Here is a 27615-nt window from a genome sequence, read left to right as displayed (position 1 = left end):
AAGCTTGGTCTATTGTAAAACACTCCTCTGAATTCCAATTATTACAAGCATCATATTTCTATTCTCTTGAGAGACATTTGCTTGTGTTAGTAATTTTTCACTTTAAGCTTATTACTTAATAATTTCCTTTCCTATATTCCACCCAGGGAAATCTATTTTATTGATTCTCATGGGCTGCTGCAACAATGTGAAAAGTATTTTGAGAAATTTAGTTCCTCACTTTTTAAATGTAGATCACCTGAAACCTGGGCTTTATTTTTTTAATGGATTCTGACGTACCTGTTACAACAATAAACCAATCAAAAAGAAATTTTCAAAAGCCAGTAGGTGAAGTTATTGTCCTTTTACTCCTGAGTTTTCAAGATAGTGTTAATTCTAGATTGCGTAAGTATACCCTGAAAAACGAATGTTGAAAGATAATGTCAATTATGGAAAAAAGAATGGTGGTTTTTTAATAACCAAAAATAGACCATTGAAAATAATGACAACAGTAGTCTCATATAAATAAATAAACAAAAATCAATTTCCATTTCAAGTTTCACTCAATCCCATGTAAAACCTCTTAAACAGTAGTCTCAGATAAATAAACACAAATAAATCTCCATTTCAGGTTTCACTCAATCCCATGAAATACCTCTTAAAGTTATAGGTTTCTAACTAAAATATTTTTAGACATTCTGGGTCTTTCCGTTGTCTGTGTGTCATCATGGTGTCAAACAACTGTAGAAGCATTTTCCCTAAAGTATCCTCTGTAGTATCAGTAGTTGAATGTATCTCTATGTGTTTTGGCTGTGTCTCCACCCAAATCTCATCTTGAATTGTAACTCTCACAATTCCCACATGTGGGAGGAATCCAGTGTGAGATGATTAAATTATGGGGCAGGTCTTTCCTGCACTGTTCTCATGATAGTGAATGAGTCTCATTAGATCTGATGGTTTTAAAAATGGGAGTTTCCTTGCACAAGCTCTCTCTTTGCCTGCTGCCATTTACATAAGATGTGACTTGCACCTCCTTGCCTTCCACAACGACTGTGAGACTTAGCCAGCGACATGAACTGTGAGTTCTCCATTAAACCACTTTCTTTTGGAAATTACTCAGTCTTGGATATGTCTTTATTAGTAGCATGAAAATGAACTAATACAGCAGATACCCAGTAATAACCAGGAGTGGGGTATTGCTGAAAAGATAAACAAAAATGTGGATGCAACTTTGAAACTGGGTAACAGGCAGAGGTTGGAACAGTTTGGAGGGCTCATTAAAATGGGATAATGTGCGAAAGTTTGGAACTTCCTAGAGACTTGTTGAATCTCTTTGACAAAAATGCTGATAGTGATATGAACAATAAAGTCCAGGCTGAGGTGGTCTCAGACGGACATGAGGAACTTATTGGAAACTGGACTAAAGGTGAGTCACATTATGTTTTAGCAAAGAGATTGGCAGCATTTTGCCTCTGCCCTAGAAATATGTGAAACTTTGAACTTGAGAGAGAAAATTTAGGGTATCTGGAGGAAGAAATTTTTAAGCAGCAAAGCATTAAAGCAGTAACTCTGTGCTGTTAAAAGCATTCAGTTTTAAAAGGGAAACAGCATATAAAATGTTAGAAAGTTTACAGCCTGACAATGTGATAGAAAAGAACATCCCATTTTCTGAGGAGAAACCCAAGCCAGCTCCAGAAATTTGCATAAGTAACAAGGATCTGAAAGTTAACCACAAAGACAATGAGGAAATGAGAATAATGTCTTCAGGGTGTCAGAGACCTTTGTGGCAGCCCCTCCCATCAAAGACCTGGTGGTTCAGGAGGACAAAATGGTTTCATGGGCTGGGCTCAGGGTCCCTCTGCTGTGTGCAGTATAGGGACTTGGTGCCCCATGTCTCAGCTGCTCCAGCTGGACTGAAAGGAGCCAAGGTAACAGCTTGAGCTGTTGCTTCAGAGAGGGGAAGCCCTAAGCCTTGGCAGCTTTCATGTGGTGTTCAGCCTGTGGGTTCAGAGAGATCAAGAATTGAGGCTGGGTGCGGTGGCTCACACCTGTAATCCAAGCACTTTGGGAGGCCAAGGCGGGTGGATCACAAGGTCCAGAGATCAAGGCCATCCTGTCCAACACAGTGAAACACCAGCTCTACTAAAAATATATAAATTAGCAGGACATGATGGTGAGGCTCTGTAGTCCCAGCCACTCAGGAGACTGAGTCAGAAAAATTACTTGAACCTGGGAGGTGGAGGTTTCCGTGAGCCAAGATTGTGCCACTGCACTACAGCCTGGCAACAGAGTGTGACTCCGTATCAAAAAAAAAAAAGGAAAGAAAGAAAGAATTGAGATTTAGAACCTCTACCTAGATTTCAGAGGGTGTGTTAAAATGCCTGTATGCCCAGACAGAAGTTTGCCTTGGGGATGGGGTCCTCATGGAAAACCTCTGCTAGGACAGTGCAGAAGGGAAATATGTGGTTGGATCTCCCATACAGTGTCCCTACTGAGGCATCACATGCTGGAGTTGTGAGAAGAGGACCACCATCCTCCAGACCTAGAATGGTAGAATCCACCAACACTTGTACTGTGTGCCTAGAAAAGCCACAGACTCTCAACAGTAGCCCATGAGAGCAGCTAGGAGGGGGTCTATATCCTGCAAAGTCACAGGGATGGAGCTGCCCAAGGTCATGGAAGCCCACCTGTTGCAACAGTGTGACCCGATGAGAGACATGAACTCGAAGGAGATCACTTTTGAGTTTTAAGATTTGACTCCTCTGATAGATTTTGGACTTTGGTGGGGCCTCTGGCCCCTTTGTTCTGGCCAATTTCTCCCATTTGGAACAGCTGTATTTACCTAATTCCTGTACTCCCATTGTATCTACAAAGTAACTAATTTGCTTTTGATTTTACAGGCTTATAGGCAGATGAAACTTGCCTTGTCTCAGATGAGATGAACTGTAGAATTTTGAGTTAATGCTGAAATGAGTTAAGACTTCAGGGGACTGTTGGGAAGGCATAACTGATTTTAAAATGTGAGGACATGAAATTTGGGAGGGGCCAGGGCAGAATGATATGGTTTGGCTGTATCTCCACACAAATCTCATCTTGAATTGTAACTCCACAATTCCCAGGTGTTGTGGGAGGAGCCCGGTGGAGGTGATTGAATTATGGAGGCAGATCTTTCCTGCACTGTTCCTGTGATAGTGAATGAGTCTCAAGAGATCTGATGGTTTTAAAAATGAGAGATATCCTGCACAAGCTCTCTCTTTGCCTGCTGCCATCCACGTAAGATGTAATTTGCTCCTCCTTGCCTTCTGTCATGATTGTGAAGCTTCTCCAGCAACATGGAACTGTGAGTTCTCCATTAAACTTCTTTTTTTTTTTTTTTTTTTTTGTAAATTGCCCAGTCTCGAGTATGCTTTTAACAGCAGCATGAAAATGGACTAATGCTCACTTATACAGTTTTTTTTTTTCCTTTACAGAAACCCAATCTCTGGCCTATAGCTTATAGAAAGAGCTTTCATGTTGATGGTAAAACTAGGTAACTCAGGTTAATTTATTTCAGAATCTAAACAATTAAAACTGACATAAAGTGAATTCCTCACTGGGGTTGTATTATATAAGTGCATCTTCTTACGTGTGCAAAGTTTATAAGAGTTAGGTAACACAATCATGGTTAGCAGTAGAATATATAAAAGCAAGTGGCAGATATTTTTCTGTAATTTTTAGCATTTATCAGGAAATTATACCTCAGATATTTTATGATATGATGTGATACTTTGAGGGCAAAATCCTTTTGATTTCATAAACCAGTGTATATAAGACTTCTTTACGTTTGCATCATATAAACACAGGAATGTGATAAATAATGCTTTTCCACATTACCCGTAAACATATATTATATTAAATGTTACATTATTAGAGCTATTTTTTTTCATTGGTAGAAAATAGCTGAATCTTTGAATTTCATGTCAGATGATTCAAGTATCTTACAGGTAAAAAACTCCTGTTAGAAGTCATAGTAGGGTGGGCATGGTAGCTTATGCCTGTAATCCCAGCACTTTAGGAGACCAAGGTGAGCAGATCACCTGAGGTCAGGAGTTTGAGACCAGCCTGGCCAACATGGTGAAACCCCATCTCTACTAAAAATACAAAGAGTTAGCTCGATGTGGTGGCACATGCCTGTAATCCCAGCTACTCAGGGAGGCTGAGGCAGGAGAATCACTTGACCCAGGAGGCGGAGGTTGCAGAGAGCCCAGATCACACCACTGCACTCCACTCCAGCCTGGGTGACAGAGCACGACTCGGTCTAAAAAAAAAAAAAAGTCACAGTACACAATTTGATAGTTATCTCCAATTGAGCTCGCATAAGATCAACTTCAGGAAGAGAAAAACAAAAACATATTCTTCCATAGGAATATCCCAACATGACCATATGGTTTCATTCCCCTCAGCAGGCTACAACTAACATCAATTTACCCTGGGCACTGCTTTGGCAAAAATATTTTTCCTTCCTTCCTCCCTTCCTCCTTCCCTCCCTCCCTTCCTTCCTTCCTTCTTCCTTCCTTCTTCCTTCCTTCATTTCTCCCCTCCCCCTTCCTTCCTCCCTTCCTCCCTCCCTTCCTTCTTCCTCCCTCCCTTCCTTTCTTCCTCCCTTCCTCCCTTCCTCTCAATCTCTCTTTTTTCTGTTTTGGTTTTCCACAAACAAGGGTGCTGAGAATGAGAGGTTAAATTACTTGCTGAACTCCACACAACTATTAAGTGAAGAAGCACAGTTACAAAGACAACTGTCTGACTTCAAAATGCATAGCCTATCTATTACACAATATAACTATACTCTCTAAAACAAAGTTTGTAGAATGTTTTAGTTGCTCTAAACATTTTAAATATTTAAGATAGTCTATATTTTTAGAAATTACTTGTGGACATTATCTAAGGAAGATTCGATTGTACCAAAGTATTCTCAGAAACTCATCATTAAAAAAACAAATTCAATTCTCACATTTTCTGGTGACTATGTAGTATTTAAGGTTGCCTGCATGCAATGTAAAGCATAATAAAAATAATATATAACAACGTATTTTCATTCCATTGTGATATATCTATATATACATATACCAGATGTCAAGAAAAGACAGAAAATGAAATTCATGCCTATATTTGTGTACCTATAGTTTAATTAAGCTCTGCAAAGTTACAGTAGAAAAATGACTTCTGGCTATGCGCAAGAACATTTGCAAGCCTAGGGAACACTGCCATGAGGCATATCAACTTTTTGCCTGAAGGAAAGAAAAACGTTATGCTCATTTCCTAGATGTAAGTCGGTATTGTAAATTTATTCATCTCATTTATATTCACATTCAGTATGAAATAACTTTCTGAAATACAAATGTCATATTTAAACATTTCCATGTTTTTATAAACATTGTAAAACTTACACCACAGATACCCCAAAGTTATCATTTTGTTTTAGTAAGCAGTGATAGAAAAGTTAAATATTGATTTAAATTTAAAATAATCATAAGGCAAAATTTAATCACCAGGCTATTAAATGATCATTTTATATTAATATTATTAATATCTCAATATATTTACTGAATGTAATTGATTATTTCATAAATATTTCTTACCACATTGATACCAACATATATCTTGATCAGTATCTTTTGTTTTATCCATTTTTGTTAATAGTCATAATTGCTGATGTATACTTTTTAATGTCAGAAAAAATATTTTTTCATTGTATGAATCTAAGGAAATCTAAACTACAGATATTCACTTACATTTGCTAGGTATTTCTTAAAAGTGGTACAGTGTACATTAAACTTCTAAGAAAGTTTTTATTGGTCACACACACTAGTTTTGACCATGTATGTAAGTCAATGAACATTGCCACATAAACTTACTTTTATCTTTTATAGTGAATTATCCACTCAGCAGTCAGAGAAGTCTTCCTAAAAATATGTCGAGTCATATCACTTTTACTCAAATTCCTTCAGATAGTAAAAAAAGTGAATAAAATTCAAACTCTAGAGCATGGTTTCTCAGGACATTAACTATGTGTCTCTACTGTATCTCAACATCACTGTTCCCACCATTATTACTTCCCTCCACTGAGTCTTATACTGTTTGTTCTCCTCTCATAGGGCTTATACCACCTCAGTATCAATGATATGCTAGACTTTTTGTAGTTTTTCTTATTGGCTATTTATCTTATTAAGTATTAGCTATCTGGGATATGAGTCTTTGTGATGGGAAACTACATGTTTGTTTAATACACAAATTAATATGTGTGTTGAGTGATTATGTGCCAGACACTATCAGGTTTTGAGGGTATTGATATGAGTAAAGCATATTCCTACTTTCAAAGCATATAAGCAAATAAGTTACAGACAGAAGAAAAGGTGTAAAAATGCTTTAGTGCTGATTTTATGTGTAATAAATTGATGTGTTACAGCTCCATCATATACTAACTGTGTGAATTGGAGGTACATGATATTCCTGTTGATGCTTTAGTGACACCTCTATAGGGTAAGGTAATCAAAACAATATTCATGGTGGCTCACACCATGGCCAGGATGGTCTCGATCTCCTGACCTTATGATCCGCCCACCTCGGCCTCCCCAAGTGCTGGGATTACAGGTGTGAACCACTGCACCCAGCCGAATATTGTGTTTTGATTACCTTGACTGGTGCCTTAAGTTAAGGTTTAATTTGGAGAAGTAAAGAGAAATATAAAAGTAATACTGCTACTACTACTATACATTTACTGAATATGTACTATTAGTCTTCCAAATAACTTTTGTGGTAGGCATTATTATTATCCCTATCCTGTAGATAATTAAAATATTTTTAAAATCCATGAAAAAATTACTATCTCAGTTAATACTACAAAATCACAATTATGATCAATATACCAGAATCTTTTTGGAAATAGTATCATCACACTGTTAACTGTATTACAGTAATTTTGCAGAATATAATAGTGATATGGATGGACAAAAAGATTAAAAATAACTCTTTGCTGACTATCTTAAGTAACATTTGTAGTATGTATTGGTAGAATTTACAAAAAAAATGTCGTTTATAATTCAAAACTGACAACAACTTGTATCTCCAAATACAAATGAAAAAGCATCTGAAATAGTGGGTTGGTGGATTAGATAAGGGAAGCAGCAAGCTAAATTAATACATTTCTAACATAAGCATATGTGTACTAAATAAGGGCAAAGATGCAATTGGCATTAGCCTGTTAACATGCTTAAGTACCTCCAATGGCTAGTGAAGAATTTTTAAAATGTGATATCTTCATTCAAACTTTTTATAAAAAGCATATAAAAAGAAAAGAAATTTTATAAAATAAACTCCAATGTGGTATATTTATTTATTAACCATTTTCATTTTTTCATTTTACCCTACTCAAAGTTACATCTGTAAAATGGAAAAAGAAATTTAATAATTCCCATTATCGTGACATATTTTCATCTTATTTTAGTGTGAAAAGTAATTTCTCAAGACCTGGCTTATCTGGCAAGCACTGAATCATCTAACTCTCTTTCAGTTTTTCTTTTAAAGAAACAAATAAGAGAAATAAAACCTAATACTAGGTTTAGCCTTTTATTTATATAAATTGTTATTATTTTGCTATTATTAATGCATATCTCACATTTCATGAAATTTGCTAGCAGAGTAGTCTGAACATAATACTGCATAAAAATTGTTGTAATAAGTAAATTATACTTGGACGTCATTGTTATTATTCTTATATTTATGTTTTAGAGTAATTCATGTAAATTAGTAGACATATACATAATTTTTTGCTTAAAATATTTGAAAAAAAAATTCAAGGCACATTATATGAGATATCTTCCTCATTTGCCAATAGGGACATTTGGAAATAAGTCTACTCCCAGAGTTTCTTTATTCTTATTTTAGCTCTCAACAATGTAGCTGAGATTAAAGGTTATTAGCATACTGAAAATCATGTAATTGAAGGAATACGATCTTGCATTTACTTTGACTCTGAGAGAAGAAGAGCATAGCTGCTAGAATAAATATGAAAGTCAGTGCCTTGATAAGGTCTAGTAACCCAATCATTGGCATTTACTATGGAAAAGGACTATGTGCTTTATTTCCCCCTAGTGGTTTATCAAATGAATAAATATAAGAAAAAAAGTGAAATGGCTTCGATGTCTAGCTTAAAAGCCATTCATAATTTTGAGATGTCTGATATAGGCTACTTCTAGAATTACACTATAAAATTTGCAAACAGAAAATAAGATGTACTTATTATCAAACAAGCATGATGCAACAGAATAATAAATTGCTAGAAAATCTGCAATCAGCATCAAATTATTTTTCTGTATTCAGAAAGTCAGTGTTCATGAGGCAGAAACAATGAGATAAAGTGATACTTTGCATCTTTCAAAGTTAATACACAAAAGCTATGGAACAAAGATTAAGAAAAAGAGAATTTAAACTAATTTATTTGCTTTTGCAATTACCTATTTAGCTGTAGAAATTTAATATTTAGTTTTGTTAACAATTATTTTTTATAAGACCAAGTTTAAAATACTTTGCATCACCTGAACATATGGTCCTGGGCAGAAAATCATGACGAAAAGCTATAAAATTTCTAAATGACAGATGAAGTGCTAAGTAGTTAGATGAAATTTTTAATTTAATTCCCAGACCAACATCATAAGTTATGTATCATTATTACTATCACCATGGTCCAGATGGTTACTGAAGGAGACTGGTAAAATGTTTCTAAGGTAACAAAACTTAGAATTAGACTGAAATGCAGGTAGTCTGACTCCAGAACTTAAATTCTCTTAGGAAGTCAGAACATGTCTTTGGCATGATTTTAAATATTTATCATACATAATGGATTATTAAATAAGCCAGAGTTATTTTTAGGACAAGGTTCTGCCAGAAAGTGTTATTGAATTAGGGTTGTATAGTACATAGATAGACCCTTGAATAATACAGAGGTGAGGAGCACCAAATCCCCTCACCGTGTAGTCAAAACTCCACATATAATGTATGACTCCTCCAAATTTTAACTACTAATAGCTAACTGTTAACCAGAAGCCTTATTGATAACAGAAAAGTCAATTAATACATATTTACATATTTATGTTATATGTATTATATACTGTATACAAAAAAGTGAGCTAGAGAAAATAAAATGTTATTAAGAAAATCATAAGGAAGATAAACTATATTCACTCTTCACTAGTAAAAGTGGATCATCATTTGCATCACCTGTAAGACTTTCATTCTCATTCATGTTGCGTAGGCTGAGGACAAAGAGGAAAGGTCCTATTGTCCTATTGTTTCAGAGGTTACAGAGGCAGATTAAATAAGGAAGGTAAAGAGGGAGGTAGGAGAAATTTACTGAAAAAAATCTGCATGTAAGTGGACCCCTGCAGTTCAAACCCTTATTGTTCAAAGATCAAGTATATTTTATTCGACTAGAAAATAAGATGAAAAGATACAAAATTGAGAGACAAAAAACATACTTAGTGATTTTTTATTAAAAGAGATTGTTTAATAACATATTCTCTCAACAATTTTATAATAGTGACACCATTTGTAAAATTACTTGTATATATCAGACTGTTGTTATATATTATACTATTTGATATGTTATTCTGGAAAAAAGATGACAAAAATACCTAAATAAAGATTAAAAGCAGTTATTTTCAGAGATAAAATTACCACCAAGAGGTTGAAATAAGTATAAAAAAATCAGGAGTTAAATATTTTAATTTTTAAATACTTCTTAGCACATAACAGCTTGTAAAATCAACTGAAAGAAACATATTACAATTATTTTTGAAATTATTTTTGAGGATATTTTTCTATCAATGGGTAGAATATGGATTAATGGTTTCAACTTTAATAGCTACATTATCTTTATGAAAGGTTTTGCTATTATTTAAATATATATTTAATTTTTTAGAAACCATAAAACTAATGTTAGGAATAATAATTTTGTCCAGAAAGGCTGTGAAGATATAGTAATTTTCTGTGGTTTAGTCATATCTTTGGAGACAGTTTCAGAAGAAATATTCCAGAAAATATTTTAAGCAATGGAAACATTCTTGAATAAGTTCATCATATATGTGAAAAAATAACATTATACAAAGTAAATGGCTTTGCAAATGATGGCTAATGTAATCTGCTTTACATTAATTGTAATTTCAAAGAACCCTTACTTAAATAGGTTAAAACATTTCTGTAATTTTATAATCACGTTTCTGCATACTAGAAACCACTTATGACCCTAGAAACTCTAAAAAATGAAATTCAATGGAAGATAAACTTGTTTTGGCTGGTATCTACAAATATTTAGTTGCTTAAATGGAAACAGTAAAAGACAAAACTAAAATAAAACAAGCAAAAAAGCTTCACCTTGTCGCAAGTTTTATATTTTCAATTTAGAAAGTTAATTGCATTATTAATATTGACTTGACCTGTCATCATACATTATTCTATTTTAATTGGAAGATGACAGGAATGTTGAAGACTATTGTCTTAAGCTTGCTTTCAAATCATTGCTTGTAGTCACAACTTGCTTTGCTACTAATATTGAGGAAAACATAGAAATGACAAGCTATACTCAGAAAAATAGTGTTTGTGACATAAAAATAGGCTTTACATGTGACAGGGATTGCCTTTGTTATCGATATAATTTTCATAGTTTTATTGAACTTTCTTTGAGAAGGTAAATGATCTTTCTTTGAGAAGCATATATATTTTATATAGTAGACTAGAATTCAGATGCCTCATTTGAATAGTTAAGCCAAAAAGTAGCCTTAAACCAACAATTTGGCTCAATAAATATTTGTTGTCAAATTAAAAAATAAAAAATAACAGAAAAATTTCTTAAGAAGGGATAGACACTGCTTTTTACGTCTGCTTTTGAGAAGTGTCTGTTCATGTCCTTTGCCCAGTTTTAATGGGCTTGTTTTTTGCTTGTGATGTGTTTCAGTTCCCTAAAGATTCCAGATGTTAAACCTGTGTCAAATGCACAGTTTGTGAATATCTTCTATTCTGTAGGTTGACTTTTTGCTCTGTCAATAATTACTTTTGCTGTGCAGAAGCTGTTTAGTTTAATTAAGTCCCACTTTTCTATTTGTGTTGCAATTGTTTTTGAGGATGTGTCCAAAATTTTTCTTCGGAAGCCAATGGCAATGAGAGTATTTCCTAGGTTGTCTTTCAGGATTTTTATAATTCGAGGTCTTATATTTAAATCATTAGTCCATGTTTAGGGAACCCAAAGCATCATTATGGTACTACAGTTAAAGTAGGGGCTTATGGAAGTTAGGCAATTAATGGAGGTTAGTTCACAATGATATGATCTGGCTCTGTCTTCCCACCCAAATCTCATATTTAATTGTAATCCGAAATGTAATCCCCATGTGTTGAAAAAGAGATCTCAGGGGAGGTGATTAGATCATGGATGTAGTTCCCTCATGCTGTTCTCATGATAGTGAGTTCTCAAAAGATCTGACGGTTCTATAAGGGGCTTTTCCCCACTTTGCTTGGCAATTCTCCTTGCCACCTTCATGTGAAGAAGGATGTTTGCTTCCCGTTCTGTCATGATTATCTAAGTTTCTGAGGTTTCCCCAGCCATGAGGAGCTGTGAGTCAATTAAATCTCTTTTTTTTTCTAAATTACTTATTATCTGGTATTTATTCATAGCAGCATGAGAATGGACTAATGTGTCTGCCTTTTACTAGGGTAACTGTTTACTGAGGTAAAAGAATGATAAGACCTTTTGAGGGCTAGAGCTAACACTGGCTATGAGCTAACATTGATTCTAGGGAATCCAAAACATCATTATGGTACTCCAGGTAAAGTAGGGCTTATGGAGGTTAAGCAATTAATGGAGTTTGATCTCAGGTCTGACTTACAGTGGAATCATAAAGTTTAACTCACTTAATTTTTTTTTAATTATTATTACTTTAAGTTCTGAGATACATGTGCAGAACATGCAGGTTTGTCACACAGGTATACATGTGCCATGGTGGTTTGCTGCCTCCATCCCCACATCATCTACATTAGGTATCTCTCCTAATGTTACCTCTCCACAATACCCTCAACCCTGGCTATCCCTCCTCTGCCCCCCACTCCCCAATGAGCCCCAGGGTGTGATGTTCCCCTCCCTGGGTCCATGTGTACTATTGTTCAACACCCACTTATGAGTGAGCACATGCAATGTTTGGTTTTCTGTTCTTGTGTCAGTTTGCTGAGAATGATGGTTTCCAGCTTCACCCATGTCCCTGCAAAGGACATGAACTCATCATTTTTATGGCTGCATAGTATTCCATGGTGTATATGTGCCACACTTTCTTTATCCAGTCTATCACTGATGGGCATTTGGGTTGGTTCCAGGTCTTTGCTACTGTAAGCAGTGCCTCCATGAACATATGTGTGCATGTGTCTTTATAATAGAACAATTTATAATCCTTTGGGTATATACCAAGTAATGGGATTGCTGGGTCAAATGGTATTTCTATTTCTAGATCCTTGAGAAATCACCACACTGTCTTCCACAATGGTTGAACTAATTTGCACTCCCACCTACAGTACAAAAGCGTTCCTATTTCTCCACATCCTCTCCAGCATCTGTTGTCCCTGATTTTTTAATGATTGCCATTCTAACTGGCGTGAGATGGTATCTCAATGTGGTTTTGATTTGCATTTCTCAATGACCAGTGATGATGAGCTTTTTTTCATATGTTTGTTGGCTGCATAAATGTCCTCTTTTGAGAAGTTTCTGTTCAAATCCTTCACCTACTTTTTCATAGGATTGTTTGTTTCTTGTAAATTTGTTTACATTCTTTGTAGATTCTGGTTATCAGTCCTTTGCCAGATGGGTAGATTGCAAAAATTTTTTCCCATTCTGTTGGTTGCTGGTTCAGTCTAATGATAGTTTCTTTTGCTGTGCAGAAGCTCTTAAGTTTAATTAGATTCTATTTGTCTATTTTGGCTTTTGTTGCCATTGCTTTTGATGTTTTAGTCATGAAGTCCTTGCCTATTCCAATGTCCTGAATGGTATTGCCTAGGTTTTCTTCTAGGGTTTTTATGGTGTTAGGTCTTATATTTAAATCTTTAATCCATCTGGAGTTAATTTTTGTATAAGGTGCAAGGAAGGGATCCAGTTTCAACTTTCTGCATATGGCTGGTCAGTTTTCCCAACACCATTTATTAAACAGGGAAGCCTTTCCCCTATGGCTTGTTTTTTTCAGATTTTTCAAAGATCAGATGATTGTAGATGTGTAGCATTACTTCTGAGGCCTCTATTCTGTTCCATCAGTCTATATTTCTGTTTCGGTACCAGTACTGTGCTGTTTTGTTTACTGTAGCTTTGTAGTGTAGTTTGAAGTTAGTTATTGTAATGCCTCCAGCTTTGTTCTTTTTGCTTAGGATTGTCTTGGCTATGCGGGCTCTCATTTGGTTCCATATGAAGTTTAAGGTGGCTTTTTTCCAACTCTGCACAGAAAGTCAATGGTAGTTTGATAGGGATAGTACTGAATCTACAAATTACTTTGGGCATTATGGCCATTTTCATAATGTTGATTTTCCTAACTGTAAGCATGGAATGTTTTTCCATCTATTTGTGTCCTCTGTTATTTCCTTGAGGAGCTAAGTGATCAATGGTAAAAGTGTAGCCTTAGGGTGAGGCATTATTGGGAACCCTTCCACCTTTTGCCCAGGACTCTGTTCACCTCCTGCTGCCATTCATGGCCCATGCCTTGGCACCAACCCCACTCAGATCAGAGTGGGCACTGGAGCAGACAGAGGCCTGGCAGTGGGAACAGACATCCATGAGCCTGCACGGATGAGGGGTTCCTTCCTGGGGCACCCAAGAGAGAAGGCTGCAGAGACACCCAGGTTCTGCACCTGGGAGGGCAGCCATAGCTGCACCCAGGAGCTCCCACCCCACCAACTCAGAAGAAGCAGGGCTCTTGCTTGTCCCTGGCTCCTGCCTGCTTTGTGGAGTGGGAGGCCCAGGTCTGCAGCCACCACAGTGACTGCAGCTGGGCTGCAGCTGCAGGCAGAGGGCAGATACTGCCTGTTCCTGACTCCCCTAAAAACATAAGAAAGCTCGGACCCACAGCTGTAGTTTGAGTTGCTATAGACCCCCAAGGAGGATGGGGCTCCTACTAGCACCATGGGGTGTGCAGCCCCAGTCGTACCTCCTTGCTGCAGCCACTGCCATCACAATCTTCATTATTGTGGTGATGGGTTCAATTGAAGCCCAAACCTCAGCATCAAGTACTATATCCATGTAACATACCTACACATATACCCTCTGAATCTAAATAACAAGTAAATAAATAATGAAAAGTACTTAGAAAAAGCAAAATAACTTGGAATTGTAGTATATATCTAGAATTTCAATCAATAAAAATGATTTTATATTGGCATTTAGAAGAGGCCAAAACAAAATTTATCAACAACCAGAAAGTATCAAACGCAAAGACAGTTCATGGTGTTATGAGAAAGATATGGCCTTAGAACAACAGTGTTATGTAAATCCTTGGAGTACAGACAAAGAGTGCCTCCCTGCAGGCTTCAACCCTCCATAAAATCAGCATATCAATAGCATACTGTTATCTGCCGGAAATAACTGCAACCCTCTTTGTAATCACTCATTTAATAATATCTTTCAAGCATCTACAAATTTCCTTCCATATCTCAGCATATTTATTTCTTATTACCAATTTTTATCATAAAGGTTTTGGTGTACCTGGCTGAATAAGTTACAAATAAATTTTCCTTTGCTTAGAATTTTAAATCTACTTTATTCCTATGCAGCAATACCTCAATGGAAAACATAAATCATACTGCCATATTTTATTGCTATTGGTAATATATCAAATACTATTAAATATTAAATTATTTTATGATAAAAATCAATCTTTGATTATTGACTATTTGATAATTTTGAGTATCCAAAATTTTTTTACCATGGTAAAATACATGTAACATAAAATTTAGCATTTTAAGCATTTTAAGTGTACAATTCACTGGCATTACTTACATTCATAATGTTGTGCAACTCATGTCTATCTCTAAAAATTTAATAGAAGAAAGTTTTAAATTAGCTGTAACAATACAGTTAATCTTTTTAAAACTCTTCCAAAATCAACCAATGAGCTTTGACAAAGAAATAAGAAAAAATAGTGTCATTGTCTTCTTTTGCTATCAAGAGTGCCATAAATTGGTGACAATTCATAATATTTATTTATCAATTTGGGGACACATTTTAAAACTGCATAATTTTTATAGCATCAAAAATATTATATTAGACATTATACAATGGATCACACAAATAAAGAAATTATTTTTTGCTCACTTTAAAACTGCACATAGCCCTGATTTTTGACCTAATGTCACTATCCATCATTAAATGGAACTATCCATCATTATATGGAACTATCCATCATTATATGGAAGAAAGTGTGGTGATACCTCAAAGACCTGAACACAGAAATACCATTTGACCCAGCAATCCCATTACTGGGTATTTACCCAAAGGAATGTAAATTATTATGAAGACACATGTTTACCTATGTTCATTGCAGCACTGTTCACAATAGCAAAGACATGGAATAAACCTAGATGCCCGTAAATAATAGACTTAGTAAATAAAATGTAGTACATATACACCATGACATATCATCTAACCATAAAAAAAATAATGAGTTCATATCTTTTCCAGGGGCACAGATAGAGTTAGAAGCCATTATGCTTAGCAAACTAACACAGGAACAGAAAACCAAATACCACACATTCTCACTTATAAGTGGCGCTAAATCATGCAAACACATAGACGCATAGAGAGTAACAATGAACACTAGAGCCTATTTGAAAGTGGAGGATTGGAGGAGGGAGAGGATCAGGAAAAATAACTAGTGAATATAAGGTTTAACACCTGGGTCATGAAATAATCTGTACAACAAACCCTGATAATACAAGTTTCCCTGTGTAACAAAAACGTACATGTACCCCAGAACCTAAAGTTAGAAAAAATAAATAAAAGCTAACTTCCTCATAGCTCACTAAAATTCTTCATTGATAGATATAAATAATTCCAAAATGTTCATGACATGAATATGAGTATTTAGATGGTGAATTAAGGCAATACAAAAAAAAAAAATACACAAAATATTATTTGGAGAACATCTTATATAAAACTCATCTAAAGCTATAGAAAATAGTAATGTTTGGATTTTGTCTCAATTGATACTGAATATGCTTAGAAAGCTTTCTGTTCTACAAACAAATGTTTCATGCTCAAATTAAAATTGTTTACATTTTGTAAAATATTTTTATTACTCTTACTCATAATTTTTTAAACAAAGTTTTCATAATTAACCTATTTTACTGTACCTTCATCTAAAACCATTTTTCTTTTTCTCTCCAGGAATCCAAGTCATTTTATAGCTAATCTAATTTAGAATTTTAGATTCTATTAAAATTATTCTAACATTTTAATTGACCATTTATTTCCAGTTTTTGCTCCCTAATTTTATCAATTCTTGTTTGAATTTTGGGAGGAAATTTCTTATCAAATGCATTATGTATTTGCTAAATATTTCCTAATGTTGTACAGATAATTATCTCAAAAACATTTTACACAACGGCCTTCGTGTTGGGTTATGTCACAGCACATTGCTATAGCCTTTGAAACAAAGTTTTTGACATATCTTTTTTCAGTTTTTATTTTACTTGCATGTTCTGATCTTTATGCTAGCTTCTGTATGCTCAATTAAACATTACCAGTATGCCTTTATTTTCATTTATGAAATATGTTCACACATAAATTTTAATTAAGTATAAAAATAATTGTTACAATGTAATTAATTATGATTATTTCAATTTAATTATTAATGATTTTCATAGGTATCACTGTAATTCTTGCCATCTGAATAAAATATTTAAATCATCACATGTCAATTTTACACAAGCATATAATAAATATTATGCAAATTAAATCAATCAATAGATACAAAATGGTTAAACATCCGTTTTCTGTATATTACTGTAGATAAAGTATGCATCTGACAAGTACACCACAGTATAGCAATATCACATAATGCAAGAGTTAACGTAAAATGAGATCTTACCAGAACAATAGTATATAGTTTAATAAAAATTATTTTATACTACTTTATGTTATAAATGTTAATTTAATTGAAAGAAAATTTGTTAAAATAAAATTCAAAATTCACTTGCTTAGTGGCAGTAACCACAAATTAAGTGATTAATATCTACATATGGCTAGCGGTAGAAATGTCTTAGTGCAGCTCTAGGTCCTGAGATAGCCCTATATTTATAATTTTACAAGCTGTTTCTTATTGAACATATATGAAAAATGCGTTTTCATTCAAAGTATGTGAATTAACTTTCTGGCATGGTGTTAAAATACAATAACATAAAATTCACCTAACTGTGTTAGAGTTCTCCCAAGGGAAGGAACTAATGAGATATATACATATGTGAAAGAGAGTTTATTAGAGAGAATTGGCTCACAGGATCACAAGGTGGAGTACCAGGATAGGCAATCTGCAAGCTGGGGAAGAAAGAAGCCAGTAGTGGCTCAGTTAGAGCTCAAAAGCCTCAAAAGCAGGGAAGTTCAGTCTGTGACTGAATGCCCAAAAGCCCCTGGCAAACCACTGGAGTAAGTCAAAGGGCCCAACAGCTGAAGAACTTGGAATCTTATGTTGAAGTGGGGAGGGGAAGGAATCATCCAGCACTGGAGAAAGAAGGAAACTAGAAGATTCAGCAAGCCAGCTTATCCCACCTCCTTCTGCCTGCCTTTTTCTAGCCATGCTGGCAGCAGATCAGAGGGTGCTCACCCACATTGAGGGTGGGATTTCCTCTCCCTGTCCACTGACTCAAATGTCAATCTCTTCTGACAACACCCTTACAGACACAACCAGAAACAAACAATACTTTACCACCTAGCTAGGCATCCTCCAATCCAATCTAGTTGTCACCTAATATTAACCATTACATTAACCCTTAAAAATGCACCATTCAATGGCATTTAATATATTCTTATTTTAATACTATAAAGGTAACTGAAATCTTTTAAAATAGGAAATTATGAAAATAAAATGTTATACTCCTGTTCTCTGTTTTCTTCTTTTGAGGCTAGATATTTAACAATTGTGCATTTATGTCTTATCTAAAACCTTAATGAAAATACATAGCAATAACTTTTTAACTTACTCTGCTCTCTCATCAATAAATTGCTCAGGTAAGAAAGATATTTTCTTTTTACTTCTGATGATGAAATTGAATATATTATATCATTTTTTATGCTATTTGATATTTCATTTTGTTGTTGTTGTCATTATTTTAACCAAAATCAATTTCAGGGTTGACAGATGACATTCTCACTCACTGCTACTATTTTTTTTTTCTTGAATTGATATCCCTGGAAGTTGTCTGTTAGTTCGCTATGGACAAAAAAATGTGTCTATGCTCTACAAAAAATCAATTTCTTCTTGTTTTACTTACTTATTTTTTGTTTCTTCTCATTAATGTTGGCCCCTAGAATTTATTTAAATGTCTTTGGCTAAATACCTAAAAACTATCTTAACAAATAGTGATTGGAAGTATCTAAAATAAATATTTTCTAGCTTTAGGAATGTAATCATTTTGCTTTGTCCTGACACCAGACTAGGACTATTTCAAAGTATATATATACATATATATATATATATATATATATGTATATATATGGCACAATTTGTTTTATTTATAATCCATTGCCTTGGCAAAATAGATTACCTACCAATTGGAGTGAAGCTTTACAATATAGTGAACCATAAAAGATATTCCAGAGTAGAAGTGTCAAATATACTGATCATCAAGATAAATGAGCAAACCTACAGGGAGTGATTAAATTAAATTTTATTGAAATCCACTTGGGAAAAGAGTCTACACTTAATGTTCTGTCTCCTTTGTTCTTGTCAGCTGTGGAGAAGCATAATTTTTGTGAGCTTTATTCAAAAATTACATTTTGGACACAAAGATGTTGTACTTATCAGACAATCAAACATTCTACACAGCAGTGAAAGATAGACAGAATGTATAATCAACACATATTACCAAAGAAGCGAAAGAAATTTATTTCAAAGGGGCTGTCTCCATCTATACTTTTCTGCAAAGCAAAATGACATTTGATATTGATTATTCAACCATATTGCTGAGATTGACAAAGTTAAAAAGTTGGCATAAGTGCCTTATTTGTATTGTTTATTTTTAAATCAAATATTTTCTGTAAGAAGTAGTATTTTTATTTTTCTGTCTTCAAAAGTCTACTTCTTGTGCATATAAAGTCTTTCATTGTATCTACATATTTTAACACTTGTTTCATTGTACATTTTTGTCCACCCATTTTGTTTACACTTATGGAAACCACGGATATTAAACATATAAATAGCAGTTATCAGAACATATATTAATATATAAAATCACATTTTTACAATGAGTATCTAATCAATGAAACATAAATTTAGAAGAGCTACTAAATAAATATTTCCTGGGATAGTGGACCTTTCAATAATAGAGCAGGTTTTCCTTTGTCTTTCAGTCAAAACCTTGTATCATTATAAAGCATATGTTCAGCTTTACCTTTAGTTAAAGTCTCATTAGACAGTGTTAGTGACTATTCTGTTGAAGAGTTAAAATAAATTGAATAAGGAAAAGAAGCATTACCCTTTTATAATCTCTGTTATCATTCCTTTTATGTATTGTTTTAAATGAGCAGCTTTATTCTATTTTTCTAGACAAGACTCATTTTGTATTAGTGGGTTGTGCAATAACATTACCAACAACATATCTATCTTCTTATAGGAATTTTTCTTAGATTAACAAAAAAATTCTGCAATAGTATAGCCATCTAATTATTTTAAAATTGTTAAAAAGTCTAACACATGATGCTATAATTTGAATTGTTTTTCCCTTCCCAAACTCATGTCGAAATTTAATTGACACTGCAACAGTAAAAAGAGATGAAACCTTTAAGAGGTGGTTGGGCCATGAGGTCTCCATCCTCATGAGTGGGTTAATGTCATTACCACAAAAGTAGAGGCATTATCATGTAAGTAATTGCCTTATAAAAGACCAAATTTGGCCCCTGTTTGGTTTCTCTCTGTTGCCCTGTCTTGCCCTTCCAACTTCCACCTTCTGCCAGGGGATGACATATCAAGAAATCCCTGGACAGATGCAGCCCCAGTCTTGGGCTTCCCAGCCTTTAGAATTGTAAGCTAAATACATTTGGGCTCATTATAAATTACCCAGCCTATGCTATTCTATTACAGCAGCACAAACTGGACTAAGACACATGAAAATTTAGAAATAATTTCAATTACTAGGTAAGAGTCAGGCTATGCATACAGTCTGTCAAAAGAGCAACATAATAATCCAATAGTGAAAGCATAAATAATACCTTGAGAGAAGATCTGAAATACTTTATTATTTTGTTCAATTTAAATATTTTGGGAATAACACCCAAATCTACTTGATTAAGCCATGTAACATTGCTTTTTCTATATGTAAAAATGATTATCATCAGTGTGTTAGTTTTCTTCGTTGTGTAACAAGTTTCCACAAACTTATTGACATAAAAACACAACTGATTATTATTTTTAATGCATTTATTAGTTATCGTTTTTCCATAGATCAGAGATTTGGTTCTTTTCTGTGTAGGGTCTCTCAAGGCCATATTCAAGGTTCTAGTGAGGCTAAATTCTTATCTGCAGGCTCTAACAAAAAACCTGATTCTAAGCTCTCATTCATTTTACTAAAAGAATCCAATTCTCTGCTTTTGTGGATTGAAAATCCTCATTTCTTGGCTCCTTATCAGCAAATGGCTGCTCTCAGCTTCTAGAAGCCTCTCAATTTTTTTCTCCCCTGCTCTTCTTCTGAATTAGAATTAGTGCATCTACCCTTTTTCTCCTTTTGAATTTTCTGATTTCTTCTACTGTTACCAGCTAGAGAAAACTCTGTGTTATTAAGAGTATCCATGGTTGGGTGCAGTGGCTCACCTGTAATCCCAACACATCGGGAGGCTGAGGTGAGCAGATCACTTGAGCTTAGGAGTTGGAGACCAGCCTGGGCAACATGACAAAATTCCATCTCTACAAAACAGTACCAAAATTAGTCAGGTGTGCTGGTGATTAAATTAAAGATATCCACATGATCTCCCAATATTTAAGTTCACTGTACTATAAAACAAAACATAATAATGGGAATGATAACATACCATCTATTATAGTGGGATTTTTTTGTGTAATCCATTATAGGAATTATACTTACTATCACCGGGAATTCCAAATATATATTGTTCAGAACAATCTAATTTACTGGAAGGTTGAAATGTGAGAAGAAAACCCTCATATTTTAGTTCACTTTAGGAAAGTTAAAGTCATGTATGACTATTTTCCATAGGACAGGAAATTAAACACAAACATATAGACTACACAAACAGCATTCTGTTAAACATAATGGAATTATAATCTGTATTTCAGATGTGGATTTGGTTTCCCTTGAGTCTGTATGTGGTCAAGGCCAGCTACATAATCTGTTAGGTGATCCATGTTCAAAAAGCAGAACCCAAGTGTATGTAACTGTACCAATATATAAAGCTTTATTCCTTCTACTGTATTTTTTCTTTCAATTTGCCATTGCCATTTATGTTTGCTATTTAATGTTGTTCTAAGTAAGGAACAATTAAAATGCTAAATTGTTAAATTATCACTCTTTATCTGTTTTGCGCAACACTAATTTCAAATGCTAACATAAGAGCATATATCTCATATGTCAAATCATTGAAATTATTCTAGAATAAATTTATATTGAATAACTCATACATACATCTGTGTATATTTTATACCAGAAAAGCAGAAATACTGACCCAACTAACTCAATTCTTTTTACTTCTTGATATATATGTATTCTACCAGTTCTCTCTGGCTTTGGCTTACCATTGAGTAAGGCAGAAATGATAAGAAATTATAGCTTCTCTTGTATTTCTCTTTGTTTCTGATTATCTATGTCAGTAACATGAGTAAGAAAGCTTGCCATAGTGTTCTTTGGTTGTATATATTCTTGGGAAAACCAACATCTTCTTTCTGTGAATGAAGCAAGCTCTGGTTCAAACAAAAACCATAGTCTTTCAGTGGTGACAAAAGATATCCTTGCCTTATTCTTGATACTAAGAGAAAAAAACTCAGATTTAATTATTGAGTACCATACTGTCATATCAAAAGAATGTGACATTTTACATTTCTTTTGGTAATATAAAAATATAAAAAGTTTTACAATTTACTACTATTTTTTCCCCTTTTTATCTTTTTCACTTTAAAGGATTTTCAATTCAATTCCTTTATCTTCTCGTTGACAGTCACTGTTTTGTGTACATTTCCTTCGGCAAACCTAGGATTTACTCTCCAAATTCTTGCTTAATCAGAAATATCTATTTTCCACACTAACCATGAAAATATATCTTTTCAGGTATAGTATTATTATGTTTCTCTTCTCAAATTTCTGTCACAACAGAGTGTATATAATATTCCAATTCTTCAAGCTTCAAGTGTTTCAATACATTAGGTGGTGATAAACTAATATCTTTTTTCTTCTTTTTACCTAATTCTTTTATTTAGGAAATGTGATGTTTTCTCTTTATCCTTGGAATTATTGTTGCTTTCAGAAACTCCTTGAAGCTTTCAAACATAGAAATGAATCCTTTTTAGATAAAAATATTTTTTCTATTAATTCATTTTTTATATATCATTTTTATTTATATCACTTATTCACTTGTTAGGTTTCCCGTATTTTCTTATTAGGTTTCTAAGATTTTTCCTTCACATTTTTCTTCTTTTTCTATATTTTCTTTTTATTTCAGCAAAATTCTTTCAGTTAGTATTCTACCCCACTATTTCAGATTATTGATTGCATTAAAGCATAAATGCTGTATCCTTAAAAGTAACATCAATTTATTAATTTTGTTTTTTTCTTGAGAAATCATGCAGTCAGCTGCCTTCTTACAGCAGCTCTACTTTATAGATTTTGTACACCATTTTCTTGTATTATCTTTCTCTATTGTTTTCAAGGCCCTGCAAGAAAGCTTTTGTTTGTTTAATTATTCATGTATTCACTTATACATCAGGGCTTAGGTCTTTATACTGGAACTTCATTGATGTCTGCAGTCCAGTAGAGAAAGGAAATTAGTCTTCCCTACTGTGAGCCACCTGTCTAGAGTGGAAAATCCTCCAGTCTTTTGCTAAAGCCTTTGATAAAGTTCATTTTTTCTCTAGTCACTGTATTCTCCAACATTCAGTAACAAGAATGATTCAACATAATCAGGTATTTTGTGTGCTTCCAAAGGGATCAAAGACAGTTATTTGTGACTGTCAAAGCAGAAATTGCACCAAAGTTAAAAATGTAAACAATACGTTAAAACTATTGCAATAAAGGAGAGAGACAAAAACACAGTTTGAACTGAATTTCACTGAAACAAAGGGCAGAGTATTTAAGTGCTAGGGTGGGACATGGTAGGTCATCGTTTTGCTAATTGGCTTTACCCAAAGGAAAATTAAACTTCCTTATGTCTCCATAAGTGAAGGTCATTTTACTACTTTGAGTAAGGTGCCCATCTAAGTTAGCCTCCTATCCTTCCACAAAGACTGGAAGATAGACATGCTCCTGCTCTCTTTATAGATGTTTGCACCTCAAAAGAATGGCTCCTAGGTGCTTGTGAAAGCAGCACTGGGTTGTAAAACTGATAAGAAGCTTTCAGATAGGTTTATGTTTTAAGGTGACAGAGAAAGAATGTTCAATTACAAGTTTTCTAAAATAAATGCTCTACCAAAAGGGAGGGAAGAAACTTCTGTAGTTAGATTTTCTTGATTCTGTAAGGGCCTTGGTTAGAGAGATATCAGGTGTCTAGAGGAAGGAAGAAGACTGTCTGAAGTTTAGGCAAGCTGAGGGAAATGTAGAGGCACCATGGTCAAGACTAAATTCTTATCTCATATTGAATAAGCATTTAAGGAGAGGCAGATATTTGTAGTTAGGAATGCAGAAGATAGAAGCCAGACTCAGAGTGCCATTTGCTAACCATTCTGAGTATTCACTCAGCCAGAAACCTCGTCATCTGTTTTATAAGAAACCAAAGGAAATTGTTAGATACATGACTGTATTAAGTGCTAAGTATAGACTATTCTTGAAATAAGAGAATATTCGTATTTCCAGTGGCCACATATCTAAATTTAATGTCAAAGTAATTTTATATGATAAATGCTTTTACTAATCAGATATAATTATCTATTAAAATGTCAATATAGGCCGATGAATATATATATTTAACAATTCATGGCATTTACCTGTATGTTTAGATGACAGAGTTTTCACTTTCTAAGGCTAATCTAACATTTTTTATTACAAAGTTGTAGCTTAAGGATACATCCCATTTTTTTAATTCCCTAATATAACAGAGATGTGTTTGATAATGTCCTGTTCTTTACTCAAGTGACTATCCTACTATGCATATAATTTTAATGTATAATCTAAGGAAATGACATTTTAGATCTATGCTAAATTGTGCAATGATTAAATTATGCAAATGCTATTACTCAGAATAAGACAGAAGTCTTGTTACACTAAAAAATGCTGACTTACTCAAAAATGCTAATGTCCAATTGTTAAGAGCTTCCTCTGAGAATAACTTTCATGTAAAATTAACTGTTCTAACAAGATTTGGCATAAATGAAATCTGCAAGTGAATGAATAATTTATAGGTACAATACTGAATGCCAGAAGATTCCTAGATAGATTTGCTTAATCTGAAATGCCAAAATATGTTTCCTACAGAAAAATTAGTCTTTGATCCCCAAAAAAGTACCTTTTACCTGTATTATATTAGTGCATTTATCATAGTCATTTGTTCACCCCTTCTTCACTTTATAGTCGTAGCCAAATTTTAAGAAGGATACATTGGATATTTGAAAGCATTCCATTACTTTGTTGTGGTAATTGGAAGTCTGGGTGAAAATAGATGAAGGAGCATGAATGAACAGGTTTACTGAAAGGAAAATGGCTTTAACAGTATTTAGAATGATTAAATTTTATAATGAAATCCTCAGTGATCCACTGTGGAAGAAAATATGTAGCTAGCTTTTATGATCTAAACAGAGAGAATGAACAATAAATAGAGCACTCTATTTTAAAATTTTTTCCTTAAGTTAATTTATTTAAAAAAAAAAAGCCTCTTGGAAAATATAGAAAGTAAAAGACAAAAAAAAATTTGTAACATTTTAGCTTAAATTTAATAAAAATAAAGATGAGAAGATGAATATGAGGCCTTATTTTATGTAGCCTTTTAATTCAAAGATGAAAAATGTGTATTCTGTGTTTCTAAATTAGAACAAATCAACTCTCTTTGTGAAGAGAAGTTTTACATATTAATGAAAGACATGGCATTGATAGAGAATTGAGTGCAAATTGCCATGTTACATGGGTATTTCTAATGGAAAGGATTGCCGTCATTTCACAGAAGCAGCAGCTATGGCAAACACTGCTCACAAACATGGTGGTAAACAAGACAATGCTGGTATGAGTAACTCATCAAACCAGTTGGCAATTTTCATTGACATGACACCTCATAATTTCCAGTATTTTTCTAGTATTTACATGTACAGAAAGTTCTATTTAAATAAACTTTGAGTTTCTTTTCAAACTTCATTCTTGGGAGATTAAATATTTTATGTACAAGATGATCATCAGAGACAGCAATACTTATTTCAAAATTGTCAAGGACTGCACATGAATTAATAGCATTACATATTTATGAACAATTATAATATTTACATAGGCCAAGCAGATTTTTATTCACTTAATTATAATTTGATAACTCTTTTGAATAAACTTGGCAAGTGGAAAACCCAATAGATTTTATTAGCATTCTACAAATGAATTACAAGTTATAAAAAGGAAAGTTATTTTTAGTGACTTTAGGGTCATAATAAGAATCCCATGTGCCTGAAAACAAGAATAAGTAGGATGTCCTACTGGTTGTTATATACATAGGTAAAATAGATTATTTTATAAACCACAGTCTTTAAAAGTTATTTTGATATTAAACAATGCACTCGGCCACCCAGAATCCTGCAAGTTCAACAATGAAGGTGTCAAAATGGTCTACTTGCTTACAAACAAATGTCTCTAATTAAGCCACCAGATCAGGGAGTCATGAAGACACGTGAGGCTCATTATGCACAGTACTCCATGGAAGGAATTATCAATGCTATGGAAGAGAACCCTAATAGAGAAAAATAGCATGAAAATCTGAAAGGATTACACAATTGAAGATGCCATCATTTAAAAGGCAATGAAAGCTATCAAGCCTGAAATAGTAAATTTTTGATGGAGAAAACTGGGTTCATGTATTGTGCATGATTTCACAGGAGCTATGACAGAGACAATCAAGTGAATCAGACAGAAATTGTGTATATGGCCACAATAGTAGGGAGTGAAGGGTTTCAAGTTATGAGTCTTGGAGAAATTCAAGAGCTAATAGACACCACATCTCAGGAATTAACCAATGGTGACTTGATAGAGATGAGTGCTTCCAAACCAGTGCCAGAAAATGAGGAAGAAGACCTAGAAAAAGCAGTGCCAGAAGACAAATTGACATTAGAAAATCTGACAGAATGTTTCCAATTATTCAAGACTGCTTTTGCCTTCTTTTACAAGATCTCATAGGAAGGATTCTGAGTGTTTTCTAAATCTTCATTGAGCAAGGTTATTGATGGCAATAATAAAGACAACCACAAATATAGTCCAATATTATATGCTGATATAATGCCACATTCAGCATAACACATGCAGACCAATGAAACTTGGATAAAACATTTCAAGGTGAGGAATACAAGAATAATATGAGTATCCAGATTTCTCAGATTGCAACACAACAGGAAAAAAGGATGAAGAAAATGTAGTCAAACTGAATGTAGAACACCCTGAAGGAGGTTCCTGTGTTGGAGACAAATTTCATTAACCTTTAAATTCTCCTTTCTCTACCTACTATCCCCAATACCCCATTTATCATAGCTTTACATTGGCTAAAATCTGAATTAGATGTCTTGGTAACAGTGGTTTTTTTTCTCAGGTGGGCATCTTTATTTATTTGGATTGACAGTAAAAAAGGACATCTTTCAATATGTGTGTTAGTGCCCATACCTTAACTAGACTACTGTAGTTTTATTTTGACAGTTCGAATTCCATTTCTTTCTCTTTGTTAACCATTTTCTAGGCTACATTCTTAATTTTCTTTGTAAAACTATTGATCGAATTATGTTGTTCTCTATTGTACTGTTACTCTGTGGCCTTAATAGTTCATGGATTAGATAGCTAGAGGTTCATGCCCTGGACAGCAAAGTTCTAGTCTTTTGGAATCATAGAAAGTCAATGAAGAATAATCATAGCTCAAATAGAGGATAATTTTCAAACATCACTTTAATTTAAGTATCTCAGGGTAACAATTACCAGGATGGAACAAGTCAAATGAAAATTTCAAGGAAATTACATGTAATGTTCAATGACTCTGTTGAGATA

General features: G+C 33.8%; 1 long non-coding RNA gene across 1 annotated transcript in view; it reads left to right on the top strand.

The window, feature by feature from the left end:
• Positions 1-27615, top strand: part of LOC105728796 (uncharacterized) — a 324891-nt gene that overhangs the window by 18231 nt on the left and 279045 nt on the right. Inside the window, exon 2 of the long non-coding RNA XR_010338570.1 lies at positions 3099-3319. This is a non-coding gene — a long non-coding RNA (uncharacterized LOC105728796). The remainder of the gene's footprint in view (positions 1-3098; positions 3320-27615) is intronic.

The sequence above is a fragment of the Aotus nancymaae genome, unplaced genomic scaffold (assembly GCF_030222135.1).
Source record: "Aotus nancymaae isolate 86718 unplaced genomic scaffold, 86718_ANA_hifiasm-v0.15.2.pri h1tg000062l, whole genome shotgun sequence".
NCBI classification, from domain to species: domain Eukaryota; kingdom Metazoa; phylum Chordata; class Mammalia; order Primates; family Aotidae; genus Aotus; species Aotus nancymaae.
This window is presented reverse-complemented; position numbering and strand designations above follow the sequence as displayed.